This window comes from Oncorhynchus masou, chromosome 24, assembly GCF_036934945.1.
Source record: "Oncorhynchus masou masou isolate Uvic2021 chromosome 24, UVic_Omas_1.1, whole genome shotgun sequence".
Taxonomy (NCBI): Eukaryota; Metazoa; Chordata; class Actinopteri; order Salmoniformes; family Salmonidae; genus Oncorhynchus; species Oncorhynchus masou.
The window spans coordinates 77409018-77426703 of NC_088235.1; the positions used below are offsets into that span (position 1 = coordinate 77409018).

At 42.9% G+C, this 17686-nt stretch overlaps 1 pseudogene; it reads left to right on the forward strand.

Moving 5' to 3' along the window:
- Window positions 1–9926: 9926 nt before the first annotated feature.
- On the forward strand, window positions 9927–16946 carry LOC135511453 (disintegrin and metalloproteinase domain-containing protein 10-like; annotated as a pseudogene).
- The last annotated feature ends 740 nt before the right edge of the window (window positions 16947–17686 follow it).

Below are 17686 nucleotides of genomic sequence, written 5' to 3' on the forward strand. Positions count from 1 at the left end.
TAAATGTGAAAGTCACCCAGTAAAATACTACTTGAGTAAAAGTCAGAAAGTGTTTGGTTTTAAATATACTGTACTTAAATATCAAAGTAAATGTAATGGTGTAACAGAGTAGCTGGGTAAGGTAGGTTACTTTCTAAATGTAATCCGTTACAATTACTAGTTACCTGTCCAAAATTGTCATCAGTAATGTAACTTTTGGATTAACCAAACTCAGTAATGTAATCTGATTACATTCTGTTACTTTTAGATTACTTTCCCCTTAAGAGGCATTAGAAGAAGACAAAAATGTATGTTACCAATTGAACGACATCTATTCCAGTATAAATCAATGTTAAAGTTTACATAGCTGGTCATAAAACAGGTTCAGCCCCTGGTTTGACCATGATCTGGCAGAGTTACTCTACCTCAAGAATTCCATTTGGCAAATTGCTTGGCACACCCATACTCGTTCAGGCAAATTGAAATAAGTGCACTCAGGCTATCCGGAAGGCCAAAGTTAGTTACTTTATGGAGCAGTTCTCTCTCTGTGGGTTTAATCCCAAGGAAACCGGTTAAAGACCTGGAGAATAAACCCTCCTCCTCACAGCTGGCCATGTCCCTTAATATTGATGATGTGGTTGTTACTGACAAGGAGCACATGGCTGAGCTCTTTAATCACCACTTCATTAAGTCAGGATTCCTATTTGAATCTGCCATGCCTCCTTGCCTGTCCAACATTTCCTCATCTCTCACCCCTTCAAATGCAACTATCCCCGATGCTCCTCCCTCTTTTTCCCCTGCAATGATACAAAGTTTCTCCCTGCAGGCGGTCACTGAGTCGAGGTGCTAAATGAGCTCCTGAAACTTGACCCCAAAAAAACATCTGGGTCAGATGGTTTAGACACAGTTCGTCCTTTATTGAGAGGGGGAGATCAACCCAATTTCGATTTTGCACTGTTAATCAAAAGTGTTGGAAAAACTTAATCAACTGACTGGTTTTCTTGACATCTGTAGTATTCTCTCTGGTATGCAATCTGGTTTCCGCTCAGGTTATGGATGTGTCACTGCAACCTTAAAGGTTCTATTTTATGACACCATTGCCCTTGATTCTAAGCAATGTTGTGCTTCTATATTTTTGACTTGGCCAATGCTTTGATATGTTAGACCATTCCATTCTTTTTAAATAGCACCCGCAAAACACCAGTCCCAACGTCAACAGTGAAAAGGCATCTCCGGGATGCTGGCCTTCTAGGCAGAGTTGCAAAGAAAAAGCCATATCTCAGACTGGCCAATAAAAAGATTAAGATGGGCAAAAGAACACAGATGCTGGACAGAGGAACTCTGCCTAGAAGGCCAGCATCCCGGAGTCGCCTCTTCACTGTTGACGTCGAGACTGGTGTTTTGCTGGTACTATTTAATGAAGCTGCCAGTTGAGGACATGTGAGGCATCTGTTTCTCAAACTAGACACTCTAATGTACTTGTCCTCTTGTTCAGTTGTGCACTGGGGCTTCCCACTCCTCTTTCTATTCTGGTTAAAGCCAGTTTGCGCTGTTCTGTGAAGGGAGTGGTACACAGCATTGTACGAGATCTTCAGTTTCTTGACAGTTTCTTGCATGGAATATCCTTCATTTCTCAGAACAATAATAGACTGATGAGTTTCAGAAGAAAGTTATTTGTTTCTGGACATTTCTAGCCTGAATTCGACCCCACAAATGCTGATGCTCCAGATACTCAACTAGTCTAAAGATGGCCACTTTTATTGCTTCTTTAATCAGCACAACAGTTTTTAGATATGCTAACATAATTGCAAAATAATTTTCTAATGATCAATTAGCCTTTTAAAATGATAAACTTGGATTAGCTAGCACAACGTGCCATTGGAACACAGGAGTGATGGTTGCTGATAATGGGCCTTTGTACGCCATAAAAAATCAGCCATTTCCAGCTACAATAGTCATTTACAACATTAACAATGTCTACACTGTATTTCAGATCGATTTGATGTTATTTTAATGGACAAAAAAAGTGTTTTTCTTTCAAAAACAAGGACTTTTCTAAGTGACCCCAAACTTTTGAACGGTAATGTTTATATAATTTACAAGTCAAAAATGGATGCAGCTACTACAGATTGCCACTTTAAGTCTATCAAAAGTGTGCACGTTTGAGCATGTGTCCATTAGGCCTATGGAGTTTACATTTTTTTATCAGCATGAATTAGATTGAACGATAAAAGCCCCACTTTTATTCCATAGTCTGGGATCTGCACTACGCAGCTGTTGCAAGAGCGCATTTTTCACTGGCTGTCCACTGGTTTCAAAAGCAATGATTGATAGGCAGCTGAAACTTCTTGAATTCAACTATTATTGGGTTCAAATACACATTTAGATTTGTGAACTGCCATCCACAACAACCCCAATCCGTAAGCCGCAGATATCTAATTGATAGAGCAGCAGCTTGATTCAATGCGCTATGTAGATTACATTTTTTATTTAACCTTAATTTAACTAGGTAAATCAGTTAAGAATAAAATCTTAATTACAATGACCCCGGCCAAACCCTAACAACACTGGGCCAATTGTGTCACCCTATCACAGCTGGTTGTGATACTGCCTGGAATTGAACCAGAGTTTGTAGTTTTTTTGTAGTTTCTTGCACTGAGATGCAGTGCCTTAGACTACTGCGCAACTTGGGAACCCAAGACATCAATAATAAGTGATGACTGTTATGCCGTAGAGTACACCACTGCTGTCATCCTTCCTTCCAAGTGTTTATTCAAGTTGGATAATCTTCGAATGCCGACAGCAGTCGCACCATTGGAAGACATAGCTTGGACTGGAGCCTACAAAAGTCTATTCCTACCCTTTTCCCGCGATCCATCAAGCACATTTGGTGTGTCATCATGTGGTCTCTGACTTGTGGTCAGACTCGCACAGGTGGAACAAACTTAAACTTGTGCCTTTTTTCAATGCTGATTTGAAGTGGAAAGATTTTTTTCCGCAAACATCCTTTCTGAATTAAATGTAATCCTCAAAGTAATCATCTAGTTTTTAAAGTATCTGTAATCTGATTGCATTCTTTTTTGCTTGTAACAGATTACAGTTACAGTTTTTTTGTAATCTCTTACATGTAACGGATTACATGTCGTCCACTACTCCCCAACCCAGCAGAGTGGTTATATAAAAGACATAGGTAGCACTTGCATGTGCTGGACAGGCCCTGTTACCCAAAGCATACACATCAGGCATGGGTCTGAAATACCGGAAAAGGGACAGACTTGGGGGTAGGGGTGTATATGTGTGCGAGGGGAGTTCCTTGTTCTTGTTTATTATTAGCTACATTTATACAATAGTCAAATGAGACATTGTTCTTCATTGTTGTTGTTGGTGGTGCTGGTGTTGATGATGATGACTATAGTTGTTCTGCAGTGGTAGCCGAGGTTTATTGCTAGTAGCGGTTATTTCCTGGAGAACATCATAATACGTGCTTTCCTCACTATTTGCTTGTATAAATTGCAAATATCCTTTGTCTGAGACAGGTAGAAGAGGCTAAATGCCACCCCCACATGCCCTGACCACATGACCTGAATTCCCGAACAGTATTCACAGATGTGGTAAAGAAATCAACCGAACTCGACCAAAACATTGGAATTGCCAGGTAAGAAGAATTTATGCAGCAGTTAAGGATAACTAACGTGGCAGGTTAGGAGACTTATGTTAAGGTTAGGAAAAGGGTTAGGGTTAGCTAAAATTCTCTCCTAAACTGCTGCGAAAAGTTACTTCTGGTCATAGCTGTACTCCCTCTACTCAAAACCTCAGAATCTCTTAATTTCCCAGCATCAAAATTATCCTACATTTAGGCTATTGTTTGTATGTGTATTGCACACTATGTTGGGGTAAAAATCTGAGTGTAATAGGTTTATGGATGTCAACCCCAATACATGTTCATGTCATCGTCCCCAAACAACTGCATTACACTTTTAAAAAATGTCTATGCTACCAGCTTATATAAATGGGAGTTAGCATTTAGCAGACATTTTTTTCTAACCCCAAAAAAGGACTATTTCTAAATATTATGCAGCAAAAACAGACAAATATATCCACATCGGATTTTAGTAACCACATTGTGGGCCTGTTAGAACTCAAAAATCATGACTGATTTAACAAATATATCCACTTTGTAAAAAAAAAAAAATGTAGGTCACCAATGACTGCGTCCTTGTTCTTTCCTCAATGGTCTGCATTCCATTGATCTCTTTACCTCATGTATCTAATCAATAAGTATCTGTCAGTGGCCCCCGAGAAGCAGAGCTGATCCGCAGGAGCATTATATAAGGTGGTCACCGATACAGATCCAACTGGCTGTGAGGCTTTCATCTGCCACAGTGAGACTTAAGCCTGCCTGCTGGCCTGTCCACACCTCCACTAATATGCAGGGGGCTGGGGACAACCACTATAAAACTCTGGGGGGAAAAAATGCCCTGTTTTGTAAAAGTATTTACTGAAAGGATGTGCTAGGGTCAAGGTCACAGTGGTCATTGATGCAACCTAGAATGCAAACAATATACTGTAGGATGGAAAAAAGTCCCTGTGGACGTCTGGCGGACTGCTTTAACACGGCTATTCAAGTAGAATATACAGTACCAGTCTGCTTCACAGAGTTCAAGTAACAGACACATCTCAACATCAACTGTTCAGAGGAGACTGCATGAATCAGGCCTTCGTGGTCGAATTGCTGCAAAGAATCCACTACTAAAAGACACCAATAAGAAGAAGAGACTTGGTTGGGTCAAGAAACACAAGCAATGGACATTAGACTGATGGAAATCTGTACTTTAGTCTGATGAGTCCAAATGTTAGATATTTGGTTCCAATCGCCATGTCGTTGTGAGACGCAGAGTTGGTGAACAGATGATCTCCGCATGTGTGGTTCCCATCGTGAAGCATGGACGAGGAGGTGTGATGATGTGGGGGTGCGTTGCTGGTGACACTGTCAGTGACTTATTTAGAATTCAAGGCACACTTAACCAGCATGGCTACCACAGCATTCTGCAGCGATACGCCATCCCATCTGATTTGCGCTTTGTGGGACTATCATTTGTTTTTCAACAGGACAATGACCCAACACACCAGGCTGTGTAATGACTATTTGACTAAGAATGAGAGTGATGGAGTGCTGCATCAGATGACCTGGCCTCGACAATCACCCAACCTCAACCCAATTGAGATGGTTTGAGATGGAGTTGGACCGCAGAGTGAAGGAAACGCAGCCAACAAGTGCTCAGCATATGTGGGAACTCCTTCCAGACTGTTGGAAAAGCATTCCAGGTGAAGCTGGTTGTAAGAATGCTCAGAGTGTGCAAAGCTGCCATCAAGGCAAAAGGTGGCTACTTTGAAGAATTTTAAATATAAAATAGATTTTTGTTATGGCTTTCTAGGTGTGAAGGAGAGTCGGACCAAAATGCGGCGTGTAGATTGCGATCCATGTTTACTAAACTGAAGCAACACAAATCTAAATACAAACACTACAAAACAATAAACATAACGAAAACCGAAACAGCCTAATACTGGTGCAAATAAACACAGAACAAGGACATCATGACACTAAGGACAATCACCCACGAAACACTCAAAGAATATGGCTGCCTAAATATGGTTCCCAATCAGAGACAACGATAAACACCTGCCTCTGATTGAGAACCACTTCGGACAGCCATAGACTTAACTAGAACACCCCACTAAGCTACAATCCCAATACAAACACACCACATACAAAAACCCATGCCACACCCTGGCCTGACCAAATAAATGAAGACAAAAACAAAATACTTCGACCAGGGCGTGACAATTTTGATTTGTTTAACACTTTTTTTGTTTACTCCATGATTACATATGTGTTATTTCATAGTTTTATTATTCTACAATATAGAAAATAGTAAACAATAAAGAAAAACCCTTTAATGAGTAGGTGTTTCCAAACTTTTGACTGGTACTGTCTAAGTAGAGTTACAGTACAGTATATACCGCTCCTGCACTAACACCTAACACGTTCATGAGGTTAAGTAACCCACTGCAGCTGAGGTTTCACCCGCTCTATTGACACTGTTCAGGGCATGTTGTTGTCTACTGTACACATTATGCCAAGCAAATTGCCCTTTCACCTAAATTATAGTCTCAAGACTTAATACCTTACCTTTGCTCTACTTACCTTTCCCTTATATTTTAGGGAACTGGGGAGGGATTTGTTCAAGACACACGCTGCAGAACTACACCCAGTACCGCCCCCTTCAACATGTTAAGGTCACCGTGGCCCACGAGCTCTGCCACAGCCTGGGTACCACTGTGAGTACTGGACAATGTCATCCTTGCCTATTGTTATTGTTTTTCCCCATTGGTGTTCCAACACATACTTTTATTTGTTATTTCACTGATATTTGATGTTTGATATATCATTATGTGCCATTTGATTATATTACTTATTTTGTTGTACAGGTCTTGTTGCAGCTCTCTGTGTTAATTCATTGTCACGTTCTGACCTTAGTTCCTTTGTTTTGTCTTTGTTTTAGTATGGTCGGGGCGTGAGTTGGGGTGGGCAGTCTATGTTCTTTTTTCTAGAATTTGGGATTTCTGTGTTTGGCCTGGTATGGTTCTCAGTCAGAGGCAGCTGTCAATCTGATTGAGAACCATACTTAGGTAACCTGGTTTCACCTTTGAGTTGTGGGTGATTATTTTCCTGTTTAGTGTTTTTTGTCATTCACCTTACGGGACTGTTCGCTGGTCGTTTATTGTTTTTGTTCAGTGTTCTATTACTTCATTAAAAGATATGGACACTTACCACGCTGCGCATCGGTCCTCTTCTTCTTCCACCAACAACGGCCGTTACATTCATTGCAGGACTTGAACACTATGGGCAGATCTGTTCTTATCTCTTGAAACTTGTACAGTATTGCACACAACATCTAACTATTACAAAGGAAAACATTAGGCCATAGGGTTAGATAAGATCATGTCCTGGCTTGTTGTCATGCAGGATTTGTTTTGATTGTGTAATCCAAAATCAAATCTAATCAAATGTTATATGTCACCTGCGTCGAATACAACAGGTGTAGAACTTACTGTGAAACGCTTACTTACAAGCCCTTAACCAACAATGCCGTTCAAGAAATAGAGTTAAGAAAATATTGACAAAATAAACAAAAGTAAAAAATGTAATAAAAAGTAACACAATAAAATAACAATAACGAGGCCATAATACAAGGGTACCGAGCCAATGTACGGGGGTACAAGTTAGTTGAGGAAATTTGTACATGTAGGTAGGGGTAAAGTGACTATGCATAGATAGTAAACGGTGAGTAGCAGCAGTGTAAAAATAATGTGGGGGTGGGGTGTCAATGTAGATAGTCCGGGGGGCCACTTGAGGGAGAGGTTGTTGTCCTGGCACCACACTGCCAGATCTCTGGCCTCCTCCTTATAGGCTGTCTCATCGTTGTCGGTGATCAGGCCTACCACTGTTGTGTCTTCAGCAAACTTAATGATGGTGTTGGAGTCGTGCTTAGCCACGCAGTCGTGGGTGAACAGGGAGTACAGGAGGAGACTAAGCATGCACCCCTGATAGGCCACCGTATTGAAGATCAGCGTGGCAGATGTGTTATTGCCTACCGTGACCACCTGGGGGGTGGCCTGTCAAGATGTCCAGGATTCAGTTTGAGAGGGAGGTGTTTGGTCCCAGGGTCTTTTCCCAAGTGATTTGTGGGCACTATGGTGTTGAACGCTTAGCTGTAGTCAATGAACAGCATTCTCACATACAGTCTCTTTGGAAAGTATTCAGACTCCTTGACATTTTCCACATTTTGTTAAGTTACAGCGTTGTTCTAAAATGGATTTAATATTTTTTTTTCAGCAATCTACTCACAATACACAATACATAATGACAAAGTGAAAACAGGTTTTTAGAAATTGTTGCCAACGTATTAAAAATGAAAAACAGAAAAACCTTATTTACAAAAGTTTTCAGACCCTTTGAAATGAGACTCGAAATTGAGCTCTGGTGCATCCTGTTTCCATTGATCATCCTTGCAATCTTACTACGTCTTGATTGGAGTCCACCTGTGGTAAATTCAATTGATTGGACATGATTTGGAAAGGCATACATCAGTCTATAGAAGGTCCTTCAGTTGACAGTGCATGTCAGAGCAAAAAGCAAGCCATGAGGTCAAAATAATTGGCCGTAGAACTCCGAGACAGGATTGTGTCGAAGCACAGATCGGGGGGAGGGTACCAAAAAATGTCTGCAGCATTGAAGGTCCCCAAGAACACAGTGACCTCCATCATTCTTAAAGTGAAGAAGCCTGGAACCACCAAGACGCTTCCTATTGCTGGCCGCCAGGCCAAACTGAGCAAACGGGGGAGAAGAGCCTTGGTCAGGGAGGTGATGGTCAATCTGACAGAGCTCTAGAGTTCCTCTATGGAGATGGCAGAAACTTCCAGAAGAACAAACATCTCTGCAGCACTCCACCAATCAGGCCTTTATGGTAGTGTGTCCAGATGGAAGCCACTCCTCAGTAAAAGGCACATGACAGCCCACTTGGAGTTTGCCAAAGTCACCTAAAGACTCTCAGACCATGAGAAACAAGATTCTCTGGTCTGATGAAACCAAGATTGAACGCTTTGGCCTGAATGCCAAGCATCACGTCTGGAGGAAACCGGGCATCATCCCTACAGTGAAGCATGGTAGTGGCAGCATCATGAAGTGTTGAGGTTTTTCAGCAGCAGGGACTGGAAGACTAGTCAGGGATGAGGAAAAGATGAATGGAGCAAAGTACAGAAAGATCCTTGATGAAAACCTCATGCATGCTTCAGTGTTGCTTGCCTCAAAGAGAGCAAAAAAGACATTTAGCTCGTCTGGTAGGCTCGCTCCACTGGGCAGCTCGCTGCTGGGTTTCCCTTTGTAGTCAGTAATGGTTTGCAAGCCCTGCCACATGTCCCACGCATTGGACACCCTAAAACCTACATGGCTATTTGCCTTGTTGGAGAACGAATCAATCTGTGAATGATTCACTTCACTTTGCCAGATGTTAAAAAGAGTGAACTTTAGTGACTAACGTACACTGAGTGTAAAAAAACATTAGGAACACCTCCCTAATATAGTTGCACCCTCTTTTGCCCTCAGAACATCCTCAGTTTGTATATTGGCCCATATTGACTCCAATGCTTCCCACAGTTGTGTCAAGATGGCTGAATGTCCTTTGGGTGGTGGATCATTCATCCTCGCTCTTTTGTTTGGGTTTCTACCCTGTGTTTTGTATAGTGTTTGTTTGGTCTTTGTCCTGGTCTTTACAAGGCACACCGTCATTTTTGTATAATAAAAAACCCTATTACGCATTCCTGCGCCTGTCTCCCGAATCATTCATACCAAAGTGACAGCATGTTAAATATGCAACCAGTATGGAAAAAAACTCATAACCACCTTTACTCCACACACAGAGACGCATACAAAGCTCTCCCTCCATTTGGCAAATCTGACCATAATTCTATATTCCTGATTCCTGCTTACAAGCAAAAATTAAAACCGGAAGCACCAGTGACTAGATTAATAAAAAAGTGGTCAGATGAAGCAGATGCTAAGCTACAGGACTGTTTTGCTAGCACAGACTGGAACATGTTCCGGCATTCCTCTGATGGCATTGAGGAGTACACCACATCAGTCGTTGGCTTCATCAATAAGTGCATCGATGACCTCGTCCCCACAGTGACCGTACGTACATAACCCAACCAGAAGCGATGGAATACAGACAACATCCGCACGGAGCTAAGGGCTAGAGCTGCCGCTTTAAAGGAGCGGCACTCTAACCCGGAAGCTTATAAGATATCCAGCTATGTCCTCTGACGAACCGTCATACAGGCAAAGCGTCAATACAGGACGAAGATCGAATCATACTACATCGGCTCTGATGTGGCAGGGCTTGCAAACCATTACAGACTACAAAGGGAAGCCCAGCCGAGATCTGCCCGGTGACACTAGCCTACCAGGCGAGCTAAACTACTTCTATGCTCTCTTTGAGGAAAATACCACTGAAACATGCATGAGAGCACCAGATGTTCCGGAAGACTGTGTGATCACACTCTCTGCAGTTGATGTGAGTAAGACCTTTGAACAGGTCAACTTTCACAATGCCGCAGGGCTTGTGAATGTGTACTGTTAGTGTGTACTATGACGTGTACTATCAGCATGGGCTGACCAACTGGCAAGTGTCTTCACTGACATTTTCAACCTCTCCCTGTCGGAGTCTGTAATACCAACACATTTTAAGCAGACCACCATAGTGCCTGGGCCCAAGAACACTAAGCTAACCTACCTAAATGACTAGCATAGTAGCATTCACGTCTGTAGCCATGAAGTGCTTTGAAAGGTTGGTCATGGCTCACATCAACATCATTATACCAGAAACCCTAGTCCCACTCCAATTTGCATACCGCCCCAACAGATCCACAGATGATGCAATCTCTATTGCACTCCACACTGCCCCTTCCCACCTGGACAAAAGGAACACCTACATGAGAATTCATTGACTACAGCTCAGAATTCAACAGCATAGTGCTCTCAAAGCTCATCACTAAGCTAAGGACCCTGGGACTTAACACCTCCTTCTGCAACTGGATCCTGGACTTCCTGACGGGCCGCCCCCCAGGTGGTAAGGGTAGGTAACAACACATCCGCCACGCTGATCCTCAACACAGGGACCCCTCAGGGGTGCGTGCTTAGTCCCCTCCTGTACTCTCTGTTCACTCATGACTGCATGGCCAGGCACGACTCCAACACCATCATTAAGTTTGCAGATGACACAACAGTGGTAGGCCTGATAACGATGAGACAGCCTATAGGGGGGAGGCCAGGACAACAACCTCTCCCTCAACGTGATCAAGACAAAGGAGATAATTGTGTACTACAGGAAAAAGAGGACTAAGCATGCCCCCATTCTAATTGACGGGGCTGCATTGGAGATGGTTGAGAGCTTCAAGTTCCTTGGTGTCCACATCACCAACAAACTAACATGGTCCAAGCACCCGAAGACAGTTGTGTAGAGAGCACGACAAAACCTATTCCCCCTCAGGAGACTGAAAAGATTTGTTATGGGTCCTCAGATCCTCATAACGTTCTACAGCTGCACCATCGAGAGCATCCTGACTGGTTGCATCACTGCCTGATATGGCAACTGCTCGGCCTCTGACCGCAAGGCACTACAGAGGGTAGTGTGAACGGCCCAGTACATCACTGGGACCAAGCTTCCTGCCATCCAGGACCTCTATTCCAGGCGGTGTCAGAGGAAGGCCCTAAAAATTGTCAAAGACTCCAGCCACCCTAGTCATAGACTGTTCTCTTTGCTACCGCATGGCAAGCGGTACCAGAATGTCAAGTCTAGGTCCAAGAGGCTTCTAAACAGCTTCTACCCCCAAGCCATAAGACTCCTGAACGTCTAATCAAATGGCTACCCAGACTATTGCCCCCCACCCTCCCCATCTTTTACGCCGCTGCTACTCTCTGTTGTTATCATCTTTGCATATTCACTTTAATAACTCTACCTACATGTACATATTACCTCAACTAACCGGTGCCCCCGCACATTGACTCTGTACCGGTACCCCCCTGTATATAGTCTCGCTATAGTTATTTTACTGCTGCTCTTTAATTACTTGTTACTTTTATTATCTGTATTTAAAATAAAATAAAATGTAACTGCATTGCTGGTTAGGCGCTCGTAAGTAAGAAATACTGTAATACCTGTTGTATTCGGCGCATGTGACTAATATAATTTGATTTGATTTGATTTGAGCTTCATAAATGCCTGGAATTACTCCGTTGCAGAGAGAGAAAGAGAGAGAGAGAGAGAGAGAGAGAGAGAGAGAGAGAGAGACATAGGAGGTATTTTTTGTTCAGACCTGTAGCGCCTCACCCACGAAGCAGTCATCCTTTTTGACCGTCAGGACTCGGCTGATACACTTGATGCTGCAGTGAGAGAACTTATCGTTGTTCTCCCAGACCTCGTTAGTGGTGTGAGGGAACATCAGGAACCTGCCTTTCACTCCAAAAGAACTAAGGTTCCAATTTTGGGAAAGCAACTACTTTTTAATATAGTTAATTCCCCTCAAGATCACACAGGCTGAAGACTAAAACCAGGTCTCTTTATTGATAGACACAAATGCTTGTTAACTTAGGTGAAGGTCATTTGACACGAAAGACAAAAGTGCTGTGTTACTGATGTCCATAGTTCTGGAAGAGGAATACATTGTTTTCATAACAAACAACACACCAAGGACAGCACAGATATATGGTGCTGCAAGGACAGCACAGATATATGTTTGGTGTACTGTATATGAGTCAGCAGTGTTTGATGAAATAATGTGTGTGAGTATACATGCCCTGTCAGCAATTGATCAGCCAATCTGTGGGAACCAGATCATGGAGTAGGGGGAGGAGTGTGATCTGGGCCATAACAAGACAGATGTCTGCTGCACAGAGAACAAGGAACCCATGGGAACCCAGTGTTGCCTGAAACCTGGCAACATTGCAGGTAACTTCTGGTCAAAAGTTTGCTGTAGGATCAAATCAAAATCAAATCAAATAGTATTTTTACCTGCTCCAAATACAACTTACAAGCCCTTAACCAACAATACAGTTTTAAGAAAAATAAGTGTTAAGGAAGTATTTACTCAAATAAACTGAAGTAAAAAATGGAGGTAATATGTACATGTAGGTAGAGGTAAAGTGACTATGCATAGATAATAAACAGAGTAGCAGCAGCTTAGAAATGGGGGGGACAATGCAAATAGTCCAGGTAGCCATTTGATTAGCTGTTCAGGAGTAGGATGAAAAAAGCCCTTTGTGATTTGCTGGTCCTAGATCTGTTTCTATGGGTAATTACTCATTTCTGTCCAAAGTTTACATAACATCTCCCATGGAGCTCTTAATAAGAAGATTAACATGTTTGACAAAGCAGAGTTGTGGTTGTGGCTAAAGGGATAATTACTGCATTTCATACCATTCAAAACAAAATAGTAAACAACACCCATATTAGGAAATTGTCTCTGCCTGTCTGCCCACCCACCTGTTTCTTTCTTTCCTTCTGTCCCCTCAGTCCCAGTCAGGGACTGTGCTGTGGCCAAGAGTGTATCATAAGCTGTCAGGGGACAGATGTGAGGAGGAGTCGGACTGTCAGCTGGAGAGTGTGTGCTCTGGTCTCTCCCTCATCTGCCCTGAGCCTACAGCCAAGGCCAACATGACCGTATGTAGTCGGGGCACTCGGGTGTGTCTCAAAGGAGGGCCAGATAATGACTCAACATTTTCAGTCCCTGTACCCACTGTCTCAATGTGATGACATTCCAACGTCAGCAGTATCCACTTTAACAGGATATGTTGTCCTTGGTTGCCATCTTGAGTGAATTTCCTCCATTATTTTACCCTTTCAGATGATAAATGTGGTTCTGGTTTGGAGAGTCGTTCTGGTTGGGAAGATTTCAATGTAAATTCCATATGTATGGCTCTCTATGGGGGCATACATCCTGAAATATTAGATTGGGGCCAGAACCCATTTCTGATGCAGCCTGGATCAGGGAACAAGTTAACTGAACACGGATGTTTAGGATTTGTGAGAATGAGTAGGCCTGTCTGGCACTATCTAGCAAACATTTTTTTCTGTGAGACTTTGGTGTTCTTTTTCTTGTGTTCTCCTTTCATTCTCTCTATGTCCTCTCCCCTCTCTCCTGTATTGTATTTCACCCTCCCTCTTTTCCTCTCTCTCACTATCCTTCCCTCCTCTTACCCTGTCCTTTTCCCTTTCTCCATCTCTCTCACCCTTTCTCCCTCCTTCCCTCTTGCCTATCCTTCTCTCTCTGTCCATTTCTCCATCTATTTCTCAGAATTGTCACTTTGAGTCACAGTGTGTGAGTTACAGCCTGGAGCAGTGTGACTGTCTGTGAGAGTCCAAGAAAGGGAAGTGCCACATGCTGCCAGCAGCCAGGTAACCACAATCCCTCTTCTCCTCCCTCACCCCTGACTCCTCCGTCACCCTCTTCTCCTCCCTCACCCCCGTCTCCTCCCCTGCTGCGCTTAAATCTGGGGAATGTGTTTACGATTTGGGGACAAACAAGACCGTGTACATTTGCTTAGTCTTTCCCTTAACAACCAAAAGGGCATCTGATGTGGTGTGCTGTGTAAAAGCAGAATTTAGCAAGGATAAGGAGCTTGGTTACCAATGTGTGCATGTGCTTTTTCCCTCGGTAAACTCAATCTTTCACCGTTAACAAAACCTGTATTTCCCATGCATTTCTTCACCTTAGACATGCCTGCGACCTGCGACCTGCACCACTTCCTCTGTCCTGACTAAGCAGTTCCAGGTTAAGCGTGTAGCCTTGTTTGCCGGGGAGCCGTGTTCAGCCAAGCAGGTCTACTGCGACAAGTTCCTGGTGTTCTAGGCATCCTGAATACTGACAGGCCCATCGCCAGGCTGAAGAACTCCTTCCTCCACCTGGTAGACCTGGATGAGTTTGACAACCTGGCTGAGTGGATGAAGGTTTGTTTTATGGGGGTCGGCTATCTATCTACCCTATGATGTATTCAGGTTGTTAATTTACAACAGGCCAGAGGATCCTAGAAGATGTAGTGTGTTGAGATGCGTGTTGAGCTCAGTGTGTATATGGAAAGCTTCCTGTTTTGATGTTCTTGATGTTCCAGCTTGATGTTCCAGCCTCAGTTGGTATTGAGCTTTGGCCACGCTGGGAAGTGCGGTGAATCAGGAATGCCCACAGGGATTTAAAAGAGCTACTTGGGTCACACGTCAGGTTGAGTTAGCGAGAAGGTGACCCCTACTCAGGGTTGGGGAGCAAGGGATTACAAAACAACGGTTACAGTAATCAGTCACGTTACAAGCAAAAATATTGTAATCAGATTACAGATTATTTTGAAAAACTATGTGATTACTTTGAGGATTACTTTTAAATTCAGAAAGGATGTTTGCGGAAAGAAATATTTGACACTTCTCTGTTTTTGTCAATGATATTCAAATTAGCATTGAAAAAAGGCACAAGTTTAAGTTTGTTCCACCTGAGCGAGTCTGACCACAAGTCAGAGACCACTATGATGACACACTAAATGTGTTTGATGGATTGCGTGAAAAGAGTTGGAATAGGCTTTTGTTGGACTGCTGTCGGCATCCAAAGATTATCCAACTTGAATAAATGCTTGGAGGTAAGGATGACAGCAGGGGTGTAGTCTACGGCAATACGGATATCACTTATTATTGATATTTACATAGTGCATTGATGTGACTCATACTGTTGCTCTCTCATTTAGCTATTTGCGCCTTACGGATTGTGGTTGTTGTGGATGGCTGTCCACAAATCTAAATGTATATTTGAACCCAATAATGGATGAATTCAAGAAGTTTAAAGCTGCCTATCAATCATTGTTTTTGAAACCAGTGGACAGCCAGTGAAAAATGCGCTCTTGCAACAGCTACATAGTGCAGATCCAAGCCTATGGAATAAAAGTGGGGCTTTTATTTCTCAATCTAATTCATGCTGATAAAAAAATGACATCCATTTGCCTAATGGACACATGCTCAAACTCGCACACTTTTGATAAAGGGCAATCTGTAGTTGCTACATCCATTTTTGGACAAATTATATATATTGATGTAAAGATATAATTTATTAGTATTATTATATGTAGTAGAAAGTGAATGGTTAGAAGAATCCTCTATAACCAACCCATAAAGTAAAATGTAACATTCATGTACAGTATGGCCAGCTATGTAAACTTTAACATTAATTTATCCTTCAATAGATGTCATTCAATTGGTAACATACATTTTTGTCTTCTTCTAATGCCTCTTAAGGATGAAAGTAATCTAAAAGTAACAGAATGTAATCAGATTATGTTACTGAGTTTGGGTAATCCTCCCCAACCCAGCCCCTACTTGCGCTTAGATGTACCGTTCACTCCCTATGACCAGGGCTTTTTAGTGTTAATGGATTTTCTATTGTCCGTATCTGTGCATCCATACCCCCTTCCAGCTCAAAGAAAATATGTATTTATTTTTTTTCTCCCCAATTGGCAGTGACAGTCTTGTCCCCTCAATGCAACTACTGTACGGACTCGCGAGAGGCGAAGTTCGAGAGCCATGCATCTGCACTGCTTCTTGACACACTGCCCGTTTAACCCGGAAGCCAGCTGCACCAATGTGTCAGAAGAAACACTGTACACCTGGTGACCGAAGTCAGCATGCATGCGCCTGGACTGCCACAGGAATCACTAGAGTGCAATGGGATAAGGACATCCCGGCAGGCCAAACCCTCCCCTAACCCGGACAACGCTGGGCCAATTGTGCGCTGCCTCATGGTTCTCCCGATTGTGGCCGGCTGCGATATAGCCTGGGATCGAACCCGGGCTGTAGTGATGCCTCTAGCACTGCACTCAGGAGGCCCCCAGCTCAAAGTTGATGTCTTATCTTTTCTTTGATTTGAGGACAGTACTACACATGACTGGTTTAGGAGCTATGCCAGCTATGGTTAAGGTTATTAGGCTGTGATATGGCAACAGTAGTGTTTCCCCACCACAGCTGAACCGCTAATGCATGCCCATTGGTTCCATCCAAATCAGTGTGTCACATTTGGAATATTAACTGACTAACGTCCTGTAGCAAATGGCTTCTTGAGGAAAAGACCTCAAGTCAATGTGAATGAAAGTAAATGGAATTGGAGGTGTTTTGGCTATTAAACAGCTAACTATAGCAGACTTGAACTAAAGTGGGCGAATGTTTGACTTGTTGTGCTCTTGTCGTCCGCAGGCTCACTGGTAGGCTATTCTCCTGGCTATCATGACTCTGTCTGCCGTGATGGTCAGCACCGTGTGTCTGTGTGAATGCACCCTGTAGCTCCATTTCTGTCTCTGACTAGGACAAAGACTATAACCGTCAACTAGCTATCTATGTTAACAAGTACGTCATAACTCTGTGCCACGTTCCTCAATGCATGTGTGGTGGAAAAGGGGGCGTCGCCAAGTTTGTTTTTGCCCTCACTGATCTACGAGTGGGATGTTCTTTTTTACATCCACCATTCCATTCATGCACTTAATGTACCATTCTTCCTTCCGTCCATGGCCTTCCATCAGTGTCCTTCGCTTAGCAATTTGAACCTGAAGGCTAATTTGATCCTTGACAATCATCCAGTTTTCCACCGTAGTGGCATTGTCTCATTTGACGCAATGGACCAGCTTGAACCAGTTTGAAGGACACGAGGATTACCTCTAGTCACCTGTATTGTGTATGTCTGTCCACTGGAGTACTGAGGTATCTAGATGAGGTGAGGACTAAAATAAGCTGTGTAGACAGACATGGTACACCAGGCAGAATAGTTCAGTTTTACTCAGAACTGTTGCTGTTCATCAGCCATTGTACTGGAGCTTGAAAAGAGAGTGCCACTGAAAAACATGAGACCAAAAGATATTGGTGGGTCAGCCAAATGGAAAGGCATCAGAATCTAAGGGACAGGACAGTATTCATTCCCCTTGACTTATGCCACATTTTGTTGTCTTGTTGTCTTGAATTTAAAATGCACTAAATACATTTAGTTGCTCACCCATTTACACACAACACCCCACACAACACCCCATAATGACAAAGTGAAATTTTTGCACATTTATCGAAAATGAAATACA